Below are 15,089 nucleotides of genomic sequence, written 5' to 3' on the forward strand. Positions count from 1 at the left end.
CTTGGCATAATACGGCCCACTTCAGTTCCACAGGCCTGTATTCAATCTGGTTAGATTACCTGCAGTTGAGATCATAACTTAGACCATGTGTTATTAAACTATTAAGTACTAAGAATAAAACAGGCATGCAAAGTTTTAAAGAAAAAAAATAACAGAAAAAAATGATAAGATGGAAGATAACATGAAAACAGGAGTGGTTTGTGGGAAACATAAGTTGCCTCCATTTTAAGATAAGTTTGAGTCTCTTGAAATATGTGAGTGATAATAATCTCTCTACTGCTTAGTGTTTAGCTTTTGCACCTACTGCAAGTCATGTACCTTTCAGAGATCAAGGTATGAAAACATGGAAATTAAGCTTCTTTAATCAATATTTTTGTAATCTGGCGCATTAATACCTGGGATTAAACTTTTAAAGTCTTTATTTTTAAAATGCAAAATGCGGGATTGTAAGTGGTGAACATGTGTTTTATTTATTGACATCATGAGGAGGTGGGTTGATCTTAAATAGGAAGCTCCAGTGCTGGAAACTGGTTCCACTCCAGCCCTGCAATGTTGTTTAGTTGTTCCTAAAGTTAGAACTGAAAGTTGCAGTGAGACCTCTTTCCAGTCTTAATGGTCCCCATCTGTGGAACAGCCTGCAAGAGGAACTCGGGGTTGCAGAGACTGTTGATATTTTTTCAAAAAGCAGCTCAAGATGTACCTTTTGCTCTTGGTGTGGTTGGATTCTCAAAATATTGCTTCCTCACCTCAGCTTCAAGCTAAAATTTGTCCACAGATGTTTTATCTCAGTATGTTTCTTTATTGCTGTTTCAGTTAAAGAGACAGAAGCTCTAAACTAGAGGTTAGAGCTAATGCTTTTGCAAAGAGGGGGGTAGGGGGTGTTTATGGTTGCTGTGAAAGATGTGAGTGTGACAATGTGTGCGAAAGAGAGCGGTCAGATGTGTGTTATTGATCTCTGATGTTTCATACTTAAATGTGCAAAAACTTTATAAATATATTCAAATTAAGCTGTATTTGGATGAAAAGTGCTTTATAAATCAAACTTCTGTTTATGGCAACAGCATGATTAAACATGGGACGCTCAATTGAACCAGTACAAACTGGAAATTCCCAGATGTCTGAATACAGACATCTCAGGGCCTCTACATATCATCTATGTCTGTAAGTGTAAATAAGCAGATACTGTGTAGCGAAGCTTACGTTCTTAAGTTCAGCATGACCTCTTCAGACCTACATAACAACCATCAGAAATGAATATGTGCTAAAAAAAAAAATAAATAAAATATATGAATACCTAAAGCTAGAAATGAAATTTTCCACCACACTTGTAAAAGTAGTTTTTTTATTCCACCTTGGACTGTAATTTACATTGTGGTGTGAAAAGCAAAGAGTGTTTTCCAGACAAATTTCTATGATGCTGGCTCACTTTTTTCTGGTATAAATCACCATGGTAACTTAAAACAAATAGCTAACCTGCCCTGAAGCAGGTTATGTTTTGGCTAAGACTTCAAGTATAGACACACTAACTCTTGACCAGTCAGTTCTCTTGGAAAATGGTCAGATGCTGCAAAACACAACCTCCTTAAAGTGACCACACACTGATCAAACTGGAAATCCCTGGGTTCAATCACAGAGTTGATAAATAACTCCATAATTCCACTTATCATGGTTGTGAATAGCAGGGTAAGTTAACCCTGGAAACAGAGTTATCCCAGGCATGTTAATTCCTCAAGTCAAAACATCAAAATGTGACTTTCCTTCTACAGGATGCATTTCCTCTTTTGACTAAAACTGGAATGCACACTGAACACTGCAGGCTATGGTTAAAATGCTAATGCAGAGGTATGATACTTATCTTTCTGTTTTCCTCAAAGATTAGATCGTAAACCAGTTTTTCAGCATAACCTTTTAAGGTAAAGAATATGTACCCTATTTAAATAGGACCTGTAAATGTAATGATGGTTAAAAAAGAAAAAAGTTTACAAATAGGAACCAGTCTGATGAGAGCAAGCTTTTCCTTTTTTTTAGTTTTATCAAGCTTGTGTAACTGTGTCAGCATAGAGGCCAACTACATTGTATTGTACAAATGTTGATAAGTTTGAAGGTGTTGAGTTTTTTAACAGTAGTCTGTTCATGAAAAGAGTTTAATGTGATTTTAATGCATAAAACAGCTGTTAAGAGTGAAGTATAACAGAAGTGCTTACTTTTCCCAGTGGACAGTGAACATGCATGGAGGAAAATGAGCAGTTCTGCCTTTTCTGAACACATACTGAAGTTCACAGAGAAAATTGCTGAGACCTAAGCTTACTCCGGACTAAGAGAGCTATATTTTTCTTTCACATTAAACTTTAACCTGTGAGTTGAATGGTAGACTTCAACTTCCTGAATAAAGTCTTTTTCAAGCTAACATCAAGTGTTTTAAATGGGTTTTTTTTTTCCCCCTCCAAAATTTGGTAGCCGTGGTGGCACAAATGGTTCACCTTCTAATAACAAATACTGACTGATAAAGTTTTAAGCTAACCAGTGTCAACTAATGTCACATAGCATTGTCTATTGAACTTGTAAAGCTTGTGAGAACTTTGTTCTTGTTTTTGAGGGCACAAGAATAATAAAAAGTTACTTTATGTCCATTCACTTCATATTTCAGGAGAAGCATCATCTGCGATATGATTACTCCTTTTATGTGCAATAAACAATTGGCCTGGTTATTTTATATTCAACAAGAAATTTCAAAGGGCATGACTGTGCACATGGTGGTGTGTGTCTTTAAATGCTACATGTATACATTTTTGTACTTTCTCACCACCTCGATCTGTTATGAATTAAAGGTATCCAATTAACCTCACATCAGCAAAAATACAGAAGTGACAATTTTTCACTTCAAGCTTTTCCACGCCAACCACACCCACCTCAAATGTGGTTCAGGGGTGCCGAGCTCCGGTCTTCGAGGGCCACAATCCTGCAGGTTTTCCATGTATCCCTGTTCCAACACACCTGACTCAAACTAATCAGTCATTGTGCAGAACTTCATTGGCTGTTGGATCCATTTAAAGGAAGCCAGGTGTGTTGGAACAGGAATACATAAAAAACCTGCAGGTCTGCAGCCTTCAAGGACCAACTTTGGGCACTCTTGGTTTAACCAATCACACAATACTTCTCAGAGCCCTACGAGAATAAAGGTCTGCTTGGCTGTTGCGTCTAGAACAAGCTCCAAGCTGTTTTCAAGCCATTTATTCCTCATAAGGAGCCCATGTAGGCTTAATAGGTTTTATTTATCAAGTTTTTAATTAAATTTTTATTGGAGAGCTTTCACTTGCATACATTTTGTTGTACTTACCATCCAGCCAAATAAGTTGTGTGGACGAAGCTAGCTCTCCAAAGCTAAAGATTTAGTTTGTTGTTTGCAATTCCAATACATCTTTTAAATAATTTCCCTGGTCATTGGACTAATGAAGATAAATAGGCAACAAAGCACTTTTTGATCACCAAGACCAAAACATCAAGCAAGTTTCCATCAAAGGTGGGAAATTTTATAATCAAGGAATTCCAAGGTGGTGGTATGACAAAAAAAAGCCGAGTTGCGGGCTATGAGGTAGCCGGTGTGTTATCTGCTACCTGTGTATTCTGATCCACCTTGATAGAAGTAAAGTGGCCTCAATCTCATGGACAGCTACAGCAGAACACAATCCCAGGCGGGTGGAAATAAATTAATTGTTTTGGTTTCCTGTTTTATTTAGTTGTTTTCCTTGTTTAGTTCCATTGTGTTTTGTTTCCTGTTTTCCTTTCCCGTTCACCAGGTTCACCTGGACTCAGTTAATTAAGTCATTACACCTGTGTCTTGTTCTGTTTCTGTCTGTATTTAAAGTCATTGGTTTCAGTTCTTTTGCTTGGTTCATTGTGTGTGCTACATGTGTTTGTTATTCTCCCTGCCAGAGTTTAGACTTCCAGTTTTCTGTTTAGTTTATTAAAACATCTTGATTTTGCATTCCTGCCTCCTTTTCTGCATTTGTATTCACACCTTCAAGCCCACCAATCATGACAATAATGTGCAGTGTGATAGTAGTGGACTATCATCATGTTAAGTTCATAAACCAATGATGTGAGAGGAACACAGCTTTGCTTTCAAGTAAACATATTAATAACCAAGCATAAGTTGAGCAGGACCTTGGAGTTCATTTGTTTGAGAGATTCAGCTGTAGTTTAAATCTGGGCTACCACAGACTGAGAGTAGACATACTGGTGAATAGTTGTGTTAAAACTATGACCAAACTACAACAAGTCAGTTTTATTGGCAGGATGTTGGGTATATTTGTGAAACCGGGTTATCGCCTGTTGATTATGCCATTTTCAGACACATGCTTCTTGCTTGTCTGCTGGCTGGAATCTGCTTATTTGCATATGCACATGCATCTTTGCACATTGGGGCGAAGGAGAATTGCGAATGTGCAACCATGCAGAGCATCATTTAGAAAAGGTTGTAAATTGACCAATAACCTGATTTTATTTAACACTGGTGTTGAGATGGATAAGAAATGTTTAGAGATCCATCCTGACGTTGCTGAAGTTACCTTCTTTGGAAAAAAGAGCGACCACACTACTTTTTGGGAACCTTGTCCTGCTGAAAAACTGCAAGACAAGGGAATGTTCTTACCTGGACTGAATTCTTCTTCAGTACAGGAATATTTGTTAAGACAAAGTTCAGCTTATGATTTGTGAACCTTTATTCTAAATATATAAAATGCATATAATGTCCATTTATTTATGTATGTACTGTTTTCACCTTGACCACCTGGGGTCTGTTCCTTGGGTTATAGATTTTTCCTTTCTGAGTGCAATCGATTTACTGGAGATCCATTCTTCCATGCAAAACTATTCAATATCTGTAAGGTTACATGGGGATAGGGTGTTAACACCCTTTTCAAGTCCAGCAACAAGTTCTCTATCAGTTTGAGATCTGGGCTTTGACTTGGTCACTCCAGAACATCCACCTTGCTGTGGCAAGTAGACAGCAGATGATACTTCCAAATACAGGTCTGTATATTACGATCATTTAAGACCAAGTCCATTCAAGTGATCTCCATTCCACTCATTGTGAGACTACTGGGATCAACTCCTGGGACTGAATCTTTGTTGAATTAGGTAAGTCACTTCAAGGGGAGGAATACTTGTGCAATAATAAACTTTATGTTGAATTAAAAATGTTGTCTTTTGTTTTATTTTTTCTTTTTTTTTTGGTCACAAAAAACCAAACTTTTTTTTTTTTTTTTAGCACAAAAAACCAAACTAGGCTGCACGGTGGAACAGTGGTTATCACTGTGGCCTCACAGCAAGAAGGTCACTGGTTCAATCCTTGGCTGGGGAGGGATTTGGTTAGTGGCCTTTCTGTGTGGAGTTTGCACGTTCTCCCCGTGTATGTGTGGGTTCTCTCCGGGTACTCCGGCTTCCTCCCACCATCCAAAGAGATGCATGTTAGGTTAATTGGTTACTCTAAATTGCCCATAGGAATGAGTGTGAGCGTGGGTGGTTGTTTGTCTCTGTGTGGCCCTGCGATGGACTGGCGAGCTGTCCAGGGTGTACCCTGCCTGTCGCCCAAAGCCAGCTGGGATAGGCTCCAGCTTCCCCGCGACCCTGAATTGGAATAAGCGGTTCAGAAAATGAATGAATGAATGAAAAAACCAAACTATGTTGCACATGATTGACTTAGCAATAAAAGGGTAAAACATCCAGTGGTTGAATACTTATTAGCACTTGTGGAAAAAAGTTTGTCAATGACGAGGAGTCTGGTTCTGAAGTGAAAAAGATTACCAAGTTTATTGAACAAAAAACAAGAACAGAATATACATATTGCAATTTTGAAAGACAGTCTAGAGGTCTGACAGGGAGGAAGTCGGGAATGCTATAACTGAGTTCCGGACTGAACCATCCTTTTACCCTCGCATTAGGGCATCAATTGTCTGCCCTGAATCTGTTATTCTAAACAAGAACAGTGTTGTTGCTTGAAAAGTTAGGTCAGACTGACCCCTAAGTTATATTCTCCCTAATGGCACCATATCTAACTCTTAAGCTGTAAAACTCTTCAAAGGAAGAGAGTGTTCTATTTAATCAGATCTCAGATTATTGAATACAAACATCCCAGGGCCTCATTGCTATGTCTGTAAAGTGGAATAAGCAGACTCTGTGTAACTAAGCTTAAGTTCTTAAGTTCATCATGACCTTTTCAGAAAGCCCATATATGAAATATATGAAAATCTGAGTCAGAACATAACATTTCCACAACGATATATATATGCAATTATTCTGATATGATCACCATCGTTTAAGAGCAACTTCGCACTAATTCAGATTTCTATTCAGCAATGAAGATGAAAAAAAGAGACCGAAACCTTTTTTTAAATGCAAGTGTGATGTTTGGGAGGTGGATTTTTATTTATATCTTTCTGTCTATCTACCTTCTTTTTTTAAAGTAAATTTTAAATCATGCTTGATAATAATAATAATGTTAAGCGTTCCCGGATTCTCTTCCAGCTGCGGTCGGAGGAAAAAGAAGATTCGTGTCTTCTTGGACTGGCCGACGTGGCTAGTGGATGTCCCAGAACTCCGGAGCTAACTTTCTCGGGTCCTCGCTCCGTTCTTAAGAGGAAGGAGGGGGGGCATATATGATAAAAGAATGACAGGCCGCATCTACTGAAGAGCTCTCCTTTATTTTTGGAGGTGCACTGGCATAAAAACAAATGATCGCTCTCTCCGTTGTTTTCCTGTTCCGATCTCCGTTTACTCACCACGAACTACACCCCTACACGCATACTTCCGGTCATGAACATGTGGTCGCGCTTAAGCGCATCTCGTTAATACATACTGCACATACTGAGCTGCATAACCTGTGCATGAGTGCGGAACATCTCACAACACTACCCCCACCATGGATTGGTAATTAGCAATAATCCCATTAGCAATAATCCCACCCCGCCTGGCCTGCTAGCCTCCAGCCAAGCTTTGATTGGGGCAGTGTCCGAGTCTGTAGCCTGTGCCTGGCATAGCTCCTCCATAGTCCAACCCGGAAACAGGGTGGTTTCGTTTGTATTTGCCACATAGTCTCTGTGAGCTTAAAATGATCTGAATTGGTAAGGACGTTTGGGCTTACCCCCACCAGACTCGCAGATGTAGTTGACGTAGATGTTTCCATCCCAACCGTGCTCAGATGACTAGTGTCAGACCCCAAATCACACTGAACTGCCTGGTGACTTGTGGTTACCGGCTGGGAGAGAGGGGCCTGCAGGTTACACGGACAGGACATACGGCATGGCGTGCGGGAGAGACTGTCAGCATTAGTGTGCAACCGACCTGGACGATGGATGATTTCAAACTCGTATTCAGCCAGCTTTTCAAGCCACCGAGCTAACTGACCTTCCGGCTCCTTCATCCTGGTCAGCCAGCGCAAGCTGCTGTGGTCAGTACGCACCTTGTAAGGCCGACCGAGCAGATACTGACGAAAGTGTGCAGTGAAATCAACGATAGCTAGTAGCTCTCGTCTCGTAGCACAGTAGTTCTGTTCAGTCTTAGTCAGTTTGCGGCTTCCGTATGCTAGCACTCGTTCAACTCGTTCTGCATCTGTGAGAGGACGGCGCCAATTCCTGTGTCGCTGGCATTAGTGTCAAGGAGCATTTCACCCTGATCCAGTGGATAACCTAAGACAGGGGCTGTTGTGAGGCAGTACTTGAGCTGGTCAAAAGCAGCCTGCTGTTCAGCACGCCACTGGAAACGTACGTTTTTCCTTGTTAGGTGGTGTAATGGTTCAGCAATGGAGGCAAAGTTCTTAACGAATATGCGGTAATAAGAAGCCAGGCCAATGAATCGTCTAACCTCTTGGACTGATTTGGGAGGGGACCAAGCTTGGACTTTGTGCACCTTTCCAGGGTCGGTAGCCACACCATGCTCAGACACAATGTGACCTAAGTAGGCAACTTGGCGATGGAATAAAGAGCATTTGGCTGGCTTCAACTTAAGATTTGCCTGTTCAAGTCTCTGAAACACCTGGCTCAACCGCTCCAGCATCTCTGGCACGTCTTTGGCCAGCACAATGATGTCGTCCAAATAAACAAGACAGGTCTCCCACTGCATGCCAGCCAGGACACGATCCATGAGACGCTGAAACGTCGCTGGCACGTTGCACAGGCCAAACGGCATGACATTCCACTCGAATAGCCCCTTACGAGTGCAGAAGGCAGCTGCGCGACGGGCTCTTGGTGTCAGTTCGACCTGCCAATAACCTGAAGCGAGATCTAGTGTGCTGAACCATTTGGCGGTGGCGAGGGTGTCCAAGGTGTCCTGAATGCGGGGTAACGGGTACGCATCTGTGATAGTTCGGTCATTGAGTGCCCTGTAGTCGACACAAAGGCGGTAAGTACCATCCTTTTTGCGCACCATAACAATTGGTGATGCCCAACTGCTGTGGCTGTGGGTGGCAATGCCATTCTGGAGGCTCTCGCGGATCTGCTGGTCTGCATGATGCTGCTTTTCTCCAGCCATCCGGCGAGGAAGCTGCTTTATTGGTGCCCCAGGCCGGGTTATGATGTCATGCTGCACCAGACTCGTCCGTCCCAGGTCACCGGGCCCCCTAGAAAAGACACTTTCATAGGCACACAATAGGTTAGAAAGTTCAAGTTTTTCTTTGTCATCAAGATCAGTGGAACTCTGGACATAAAGCTCCTTCAGGTGCTCCGGGACCGCAGGGGAGTCAGGTTGGGGACTTGCCTTTTCGGGTGCAGTGGATAGGGGCAGAGCTTCTGCTGGCTGAAGGAGGCCTGCGATTACGCCTCCCTTTATCGTAACCGCGTGGTTGCCAGGATTGAAGAGACGCAGTGGGACATTTGTAGGCCGAGCGTTGACAAGGACTCTGGCAGTAAGTATTTTGTGCTTTTCAACAAACCCCTTCGTGGGGCTGAGCATCATGTCTCCTTGCACCCCTTGGTTACACTGCACAGCGCCCCTAACCAAGTATTCCTGACCAGGTTCTATTGTCACAGATCTGGCTACTCTCACAGCATGTGACTTTTGGGCAGCCTCTGGATGAAAATAGGACACGTCTTCTCCAAACAATATTATGCGGTGTTTGCCAAAATCAAGGCGGGCCTCAGCCTGGGTGAGAAAAGGGTGGCCTAGTAGCACGTCGTTGCCTGCTATGTCAGCTACCAAGAAGTCAACCTCAATCCCCATAGGCTATGGATACTTTTCCATAAATCTCATCTCTGAACACATGAAGGGGTTCACCTGATTTACGTGTTCTTTGCCTCAGCTCCACTGCAACAGCTGCTGCGTGGTCCGAAGCAGGACCATAAGCAGTTTCAAGTTCCTCCAGCAGGCGGCGATAGTCCCACTTGGACGAATGGCGGTTTTTGTGCACAATGGCGCCTGCAGCTCCAGTGAGACAGAATTTAAGCTGGGTGGCCATAGTCTTAACAGACCAGTGATTTGCTTCAGCACAGCTCTCGAATCTGTGCAGAAACTCTCTCCATGGTGTACTACCATCATACTGACCAGGACGTAGGGTGGGGACTCTCTCTCGCGGGTCATAGTCTTCATCGCTGTCTGATGGAGGCTGATGGAGTGCGGCACGGCTCTTATATGGAAATGGATGACGGGGGTCTTTTGACAGGATTTGTTCGTGCTTAACAGTCTCTTCTGAGTTAATCCTGGGAGCAGCAGGGGGAATACGTTTGTCTCTGGGTTGGGGGCAACTGGGGTACTGTGTATGAAGTTTCCCATGTGAGCTGTGAGGAATGGGTTTGTGTTTGCATAGTGCACCCTAAATGCCACGTTCTGAAGAGGATCAGGAGGGTTATGATCGTGGGATCCACCGTGCCTTTTTGCGTCTGCGCCGGGAAAGGGGTTTCCGGGGGCCGGATGAACTGGGCTGCATACCGGTGTAAACTGGTTTTCCCCATTAGCCTGTGAGTTAGCGCAGCTTTCATCACACAGAAACGGGTTATAATGCTCACATTTCCTCCTTGTTTCACATCCATGAACCTCCGCAGTCCTTCGCCCCTCATTCTGGACGTTGGTTAGCGACATGAACGGGTTTGAATAGTTAGTTTCGTGTCGGTAATCATCATAGACGTAGCGCGCGGTCGCCTTTTTTTTTTTTTTTTTTTTTTTTTGTCGCGACGCTCACCTCTCCTCTGAAAAACGAGGTGGTCCCTTCGTGGTCGCCAGTGTTAAGCGTTCCTGGATTCTCTTCCAGCTGCGGTCGGAGGAAAAAGAAGATTCGTGTCTTCTTGGACTGGCCGACGTGGCTAGTGGATGTCCCAGAACTCCGGAGCTAACTTTCTCGGGTCCTCGCTCCGTTCTTAAGAGGAAGGAGGGGGGGCATATATGATAAAAGAATGACAGGCCGCATCTACTGAAGAGCTCTCCTTTATTTTTGGAGGTGCACTGGCATAAAAACAAATGATCGCTCTCTCTCCGTTGTTTTCCTGTTCCAATCTCCGTTTACTCACCGCGAACTACACCCCTACACGCATACTTCCGGTCATGAACATGCGGTCGCGCTTAAGCGCATCTCGTTAATACATACTGCACATACTGAGCTGCATAACCTGTGCATGAGTGCGGAACATCTCACAACACTAATAACAATACTACTACTACTAATAATAATAATAATAATAATAATAATATGCACTTGTTAACCACGTATAGTACTGACATACACATACCGTTTTACTGTATTGTACTGTGTTTGTGTTTTCTTGGAAATAAAAATACACGAATAGAGAGGAAAAACTCGTGTCAAGAGCAGGATGAAGAGCAGGGTGATGAAAAGATGTGGCCTATTGTGCAACACGCGTCCATGAAGTATTTTAAGCGTTCTGGTAAGCGAACCGGGTGGTGTACTTAAATTAGCTCAAAAGGAGCTGCTTGACAACATTAGCAGCAGTATTTATTTATTATGATCATGAAGTTTTTAGCCAAACTCACAAAATCTTTTCCATTTTTAGAGAATCTGTGAGCGTGGCAGTCGCTCATAAGCAATCGCCTCTTCGTGGAGGGCTGAAAGCGCAGCTCTGCCCTCCCACTTGTTTTCACTGAAGACCAAACCGCTAACACCTCAACGGAAAGTTGGCTCTGAGCTCTCGATCTTCATGCTTGCTTGCAGCTTTTAAGCACCAACCCAACCTAATATTTCCGGTGCAGCACAAGTGACGGGCAAGATGTGAAGCCCTCCGACTCTGCAGCTTCGAGCCACATGCCAGGACGGAGCAGGTGGATATGGATACGGTCGTCTACAAGTGGATGCATTTGCATGGTAATAATGTTATTTTTATAAAGTCTTGACTAATGTAATAAGTCTGCTAATAGGGTATGTTTTTTGGACATTTTTCATACATATCAGTGTTACTTTCTGATGAGTTTTCATAGTTAAAATAACTTTATATTACATTAAGAAGGCTTCATAGTGCTGCAGAAAAAAACTGAACTTCCTCTACTGCAGTTTTGGTGGTTGCGCAAGTAAATAACTTTAAACTGTAAGGATACTTTAAAAGAGACAAGGGGAAATTAGAATATCCAAAATCATGTAGTCCCGTAAATGTCTGTTTTTCAGATTTTTGTAGTACAAATAACAGTTTATTAAAACAGTAAAAACATTTTACTTTTTACACACCTTCACATTTCACAATTAAGTATCTACAGTAGTCATAAAAACACCAAGAAAATAAATCAAATGATCATATCTCAAAAAGACAGAGGCACCTGCAGGTAGGTGCACCCAGTGCACCTAATATTACTTTATTTCTGATTTTCTAGGTATTGTTCTTCAAATGGATATAAGTGGTCATATGCAGACTGCATGGTGGCATAGTGGTTAGCAGCACTGTGGTCTGAAAGCAAGAAGTATGCTGGTTTGAGCTTCGGCTGGGGAGGTTTGAACAGTGGAATTTGTGTAGAATTTGCATGTTCTCCATGTGTATGCGTGGGTCCTCTCCGGGTATTCCGGCAAGACAAGACAAGTTTATTTGTATAGCACATTTTCATGTACTAGAAAATTCAAAGTGCTCTACATAAAAACATTACAGCTGAGCATCACAGCAAGGTGCAGAGAGAATTAAAAACACGCAAATACACAAGAAAAGTAAACGAAAATGATTTAATAAGAAGAGAGGGAATGAAGATGTTTTGAATAAAAATGACAGTGTGAGGAATTAACAGTTACTTTGATAAGAGGTGGCAAGTAAAAACATTTTTTTTCTTAATTTAAAACAGCTCCAAGTTTCAGTAGACCTGCAGTTTTCTAGGAGTTTGTTCCACAAGTGAGGAGCATAAAAACTGAATGCTGCCTCTCCATTGGTTTTTACTCTGGGAACAGAAAGTAGACCTGTTCTCGATGACCTAAGATATATGGTTGGTTCATAACAAACCAGAAGATCCTGAATGTATTTTGGTCCTAAACCATTCAGTTCTACCAGCAGGATTTTGAAGTCAGTTCTTTGACAAACTGGAAGCTAGTGTAAAGATCTGAGGACTGGGGTTACATGATCCACTTTTTTTGGTATTAGTGAGGACTTGCGCAGCAGTGTTCTGGACTAACTGCAGCTGTCTGATGGACTTTTGAGGGAGACCTGTAAGAAGAGCGTTACAGTAGTCTAGTCTGCTAAAGACAAATGCCAAGACAAGTTTTTCTAAATCCTGTTGAGTCATCAGTCCTTTAATCATCAATATATTCTTTATGTGATAAAAGGCCAACTGTCTTAAGGTGACGGCTGAAGTTCAGGTCTGAATCCAAAATTACCCCAAGAGTTCTGACTTTGTCATTAGTTTTAATGTCACTGTCTGAAGCTGGTTGCTAACTTTTAATCTTTCTTCTTCGGCTCCAAAGACTATTATTTCAGTGTTGTCTTCATTGAAAGCTATAGTTGGTAATCTTGCTTAGAGACTTTTTTTTTACTCTGGGTGAAGTGGTTCCTTGTCCTTATAGTAGTCTTTACAATTTGTTATGAACACTAAGAAATATAGTTAGACCCCTCAGTTTACTGCAAATCTGTAAAAACGGACAAATCCAAAGATTAGTACCAAAATTGAAGTTCTTCATTTCTTATATTTCATAAGCGTCTTCTCCCAGATCCCCTGCTACGCCTCCCACAGCGCATACCTAATAGCCACACCCAGCAAATAAAAATGTTAGGATGAATACAATACAAGGAAGTGAAGAAGAAACTTGGAAGGCAAAGAAAATGCAGGAGGGATGTCCTTGACCCGGCTCAGTTTTGCCGCCTCTCGCTAAACTGCCGAGAAAGAGGAAATTGTTGGTGGAAAAGCAAATAAAAAAGCCTTGGATCACGCAAAGAGCAAAACCAGAGGGGGAAGAGCCAAGACAGGGTGCCACTTTCAAATCATGCAAGCCCCCCCAACATTACCTACCCCAGCTTTAACTGAAGGAAGTTCTGGCACATCCAGTCTTTAATTTGATTGATGCATTATGTAGATTTGTCTGTCATCAGCATAACTATGGTCACATATTTTGTTGTTTCTCATAACTTGAGCTAATGGGAGCATGTAGATGTTGAACAGCAGTGGCCCCAAGATGGAGCCTTGGGGAACACCGCATGTTATTTTTAGTTCACTCAGAGTTGTAGTTCCTGTGACACAAAGTAGTCCCTGTCTTTTAAATAAGACTCAAACCAATTAATTGCTGTGCCATTGAGTCCTACCCACTTTTCAGCCAGTCTAGTAAGATGTTATGGTCGACGTTATCAAATGCAGCGCTGAGATCCAGTAGCACAAGTACTCAAATGTTGCCCTGATCTGTACTGAAGCAGATGTCATGTAAGACCTTAACGAGAGTAGTCTTGTGTTCTGGTTTGGCCAAAAATCTGACTGGTAAGACATCAAAACAGTTATTTAGTGTGAGAAAGTCACGTAACTGTTGAAAGACAGCTTTTTCTATCATCTTACTGAGAAAGGGGAGGTTTGATATCAGCCTGGGACAAGTCTAAGTTCTCTTTTTCAGTAGTGGCTTGATGACAGCTGTTTTTAGGGCCTGAGGGAACTCCTTAAAGCAGAAACCTATTTACAATCTGTAAAATATCTGAGGTCATACATCGTGACCCATTCTTGGAAAACCCTGTTGGCAGGGCAAGAAGACAGCAGTAGTGGTATTCAGATGGCAAATGATCTCATACATGTTTTTTTTAGCTGGTTAGAGAAAAGGTGGTCATGTAGTTTCATGGATGCAGCGAGGATATAAGTTCTGCCCCTGGTCTAGAAGCACTGACTGTCTGATTTTCTGAATTTTGTTGGTAAAGATGGAAGCGAACTCATTATAGGCTTGGTTGGATAGAAGTTGTGGAGATACTGACACAGGAGGATTAATTAGTCTGTCAACTGTAACAAATAAGGCTCGAGCATTTTTAGCAATGATGTCAGAAAAGAAAGATTGTTTTGCATTTCTGAACTCCAGATTATAAATCTTCAACCCTCTTTATAGATCTCATTGTGAACCTGTAGTTTTTTTTTCTGCCACCTACGTTCAGCTTTCCAACGTTCTCATTTTTCAGCTCTGACCAGTGTGGCATTTTTCCATGGAGCTGCTTTTTAAGCAGTCATCACTTTCACCTTGATAGGAGCAACAGCATCATGCTTGTAATTTTACCATTCAAATGATCCAGCAGCTCATCAAATGAAGGCCAAGAAAGGGAAAGCTTGTTTGAACATTTCAGTGGTATTTTCACTGATGTACTGCCCTCTGTTTAGACATTCTCATTAATAATTAACAGCACTCTCAGAGAAAACACAGGAATGATCAGACAGAGCAACAATTATCACTACAAACATGGAAATAGTCAGTCTTTAGAGATAACTAGGTCTAGATCATGACCTCTGTTATGTGTTTTTCTTTCAAGTGCTAAGTTAGACCAAAGTTATCAAAAACACAACCCAGTTCTTTGTTCCCTCTGTTGCTGTCCTGGTTTTCAGCGTGAATCTTAAAATCACCAACAATAACTACACAGTCATATTCAACACACATTAGAGACAACGGTTCAGCAAAGTCATTGGAAAAAGGTTACGCAGTATTTATGAGGCCTGTATATGTTCAC

Source organism: Telmatherina bonti, assembly GCF_933228915.1.
Source record: "Telmatherina bonti genome assembly, chromosome: 4".
Classification (NCBI taxonomy): Eukaryota; Metazoa; Chordata; class Actinopteri; order Atheriniformes; family Telmatherinidae; genus Telmatherina; species Telmatherina bonti.